This window comes from Vicugna pacos, unplaced genomic scaffold (genome assembly GCF_048564905.1).
Source record: "Vicugna pacos unplaced genomic scaffold, VicPac4 scaffold_8, whole genome shotgun sequence".
Classification (NCBI taxonomy): domain Eukaryota; kingdom Metazoa; phylum Chordata; class Mammalia; order Artiodactyla; family Camelidae; genus Vicugna; species Vicugna pacos.
In genome coordinates this window covers 112,084-114,583 of record NW_027328729.1, presented here as the reverse complement: position 1 = coordinate 114,583, position 2,500 = coordinate 112,084, and the positions used below count along the sequence as shown (strand labels likewise).

The following is a 2,500-nucleotide window of genomic DNA, read 5'->3' as shown; positions in this document are numbered from 1 at the left end:
CGCGAGGCGCCGAACCGCGGTCGACCGCCCGGTCCCCCTCCCTCCCTCCCCCTCAACCGACCCCACCCGCCCACGGACGCCCAAACACGGGGTTCGGGCGGGCGGGCGGGCGGCCGGCCGGAAGGAAGAAGGGAGGCGGACGGGACGGGACGGGAGCACGAGCCGGCGACGTGGCACGGGACGGGCGGGCGGCGGCGAGAGGGGAAGGCGCGCGCGACGCCGGGCCCAGGCCGGAGGCATCGTCGTGCCGGGGAGGAGGGGAGAGGGGGCGGCGGCGGCGGCGGCGGCGGCGGCCGTCGGTCGGGAGGCGGGCGGGTCGGGAGGAACCCGGCGGCCGCCCCGCGGCGACCGTCGGGGCCCCTTCCCCCACCACGCGACGCCAACCGCCCCGGCGCGAGCCGCCCCGCTCCGCTCCGCTCCCACCCGTCCTCCGCACGGCCACGAGACGTCCCCGACGGGCGACGGACGCCCGGCGGCGCCCCCCCACGACGAACGCCACCCCGAGGGCCCAGGGGCACGAAGCGCGGCCGCGGCCGCAGCCCGGGGGAAAGCGCGCAGCGGCGAGCGACGCCGCGGCGTCCCGCGGGTCGCCGCCGGGGCACGCATCCCCGGGGCGCGGCCGCGCGCGCGCCTCGGCCACGGCGAGAGCCGCCCGTCCCGACGGGGCGAGGCGGGGGCCGCGGGGGCGCGCGGCAGGGGGGTGGGGGGCGGCGCGGCCCGGAGGCCCAAACCGCCCCCACCCACACCCCGGCACCACCGCGACACACCCGGGGACGCGCCCCAGAGACCGCTTGCGGCGCGAGGGGGGCTCCCGGTGGGACCGCGGCGGCCACGGCCACGGCCACGCGCGAGCTCCCCCCCCATCTTTTTCCTCCCTTCCCTTTCGCGGGCGGCACCTCCCGGGCCTCGACGCCGCCTGCCGCCGCCTGCCGGCCGCCCGCCGCCGCCCGCACCCTCCCGGGCGCGGGGGCGGGGTCGGCCGCAGGAGGGACAGACGGCGCGAGGGCAGAGGCACCGTGTCTGCACTTAGGGGGACGGAGGGCACCGCGGCCCTGCGAGGAAACCCCCAGCCGCGCGACCCCCCCACGGGCACACACCCGGGGGGGGCGCGATTGATCGTCAAGCGACGCTCAGACAGGCGTAGCCCCGGGAGGAACCCGGGGCCGCAAGTGCGTTCGAAGTGTCGATGATCAATGTGTCCTGCAATTCACATTAATTCTCGCAGCTAGCTGCGTTCTTCATCGACGCACGAGCCGAGTGATCCACCGCTAAGAGTCGTACGAGAATTTTTTTCTGCCTTTGGTTCTGTGGCACGGCACGTCTCCCGCCCACCACACCCCGGGAGGGTGAGGTGGGGGGTCGCCTCGGGCCGGCCGAGTCAGAGAGAAATCAGACCGGAGGGTCGGGAAGGTTTCACAACGGGGCGCAGCCGGCACCGACACGGCGCGTGCCGGCTCGGACACCCCACAGGCGCCCGGGGGTTCCCGCCTCCCGCAGGGACGCGGGGGGCGCACCAACCACGCGGCCACCGACCGTCCCGACGGGCCGCCGGGCGGGCGAGGCCCCACCCGACGGCCGCGGCGGCGGCGGCGGCGGCGAGCGACGTGGTGCGGCGCCCCGGCCCAGGGGAGGCGGAGTCTGGGGGACGACGAGGGACGGACCTCCCGAGTCCCCACGGGCCCGACCGCCCCGACCCCAAGGCGGACGGGCGACTCCCCCCTAAGGGTCTTTAAACCTCCGCGCCGGGACGCGCTAGGTACCTGGAGAGGGCGAGGCGGGCGAGGGAGGCGTGGACGGCACGGACCCCCCCCACCCGGAGCCCCAAACGTCGGCCACCGCCCCGACGCCGACCGCCACACTCCGGCCACGGCCGGCGGTCCTCGCCGCCGCGGGCCCTCGACACGGGGCCACACCGTGCACCGGCCGGCCACCGCCCCCCGCCACCACCGAGTCCCACCGCCAACGCCAACGCCAACGCGTGCCGACGGCAACCTAACCCCACTCCCCACGAGGCCGGGCAGAGAGGGCCCTCCCCCCGCGTCCAGACAGACCGCACGCCCTCCTTCCCACCTCCACCCCCAGCCCCCCAAGGCCCGGCAGGACCCCCAACCCGCACCCGCAGTTCCCGGGGTCCCCTTCTCGCCACGGGGGACGAGGGGGGCCCACGACGGGACGCGGGGCGCAAGCGGGCGGGGCGCCTTGGGCGTGTGGGGCGGGAGGCGGGAGGCGGCCGGACGGGGAAAAGAGGCCCGAAGCTCGCTCGGGTGGGGGGGGAAAGGCGAGAGGCACGTGGCAAGGCGGGGCGGCGGGATCGGAGGAGCAGAGGGCCGACGACCGACCCGGGGGAACCGGCCCAGGGCGAGCAGCGGGAGGCGGCCACGGCCAGGAGGAGCGGCCGGCGCCGGGAAGACGAGGGCGCGGCATGGGGAGGGGGGGCGGGCACGGCCCAGCCCACAGAGCCCTCGGACCCGCCTCTCGGGAAGTGGCGGGGAGGTCGGGC

The 2,500-nt window shown here is 78.0% G+C and overlaps 1 non-coding gene across 1 annotated transcript; it reads right to left on the bottom strand.

The window, feature by feature from the left end:
* Positions 1-1,124: 1,124 nt before the first annotated feature.
* LOC140692535 (5.8S ribosomal RNA) lies at positions 1,125-1,277 on the bottom strand. The gene has a single exon (XR_012068103.1). It is a non-coding gene; the product is annotated as a 5.8S ribosomal RNA (ribosomal RNA).
* Positions 1,278-2,500: the final 1,223 nt, after the last annotated feature.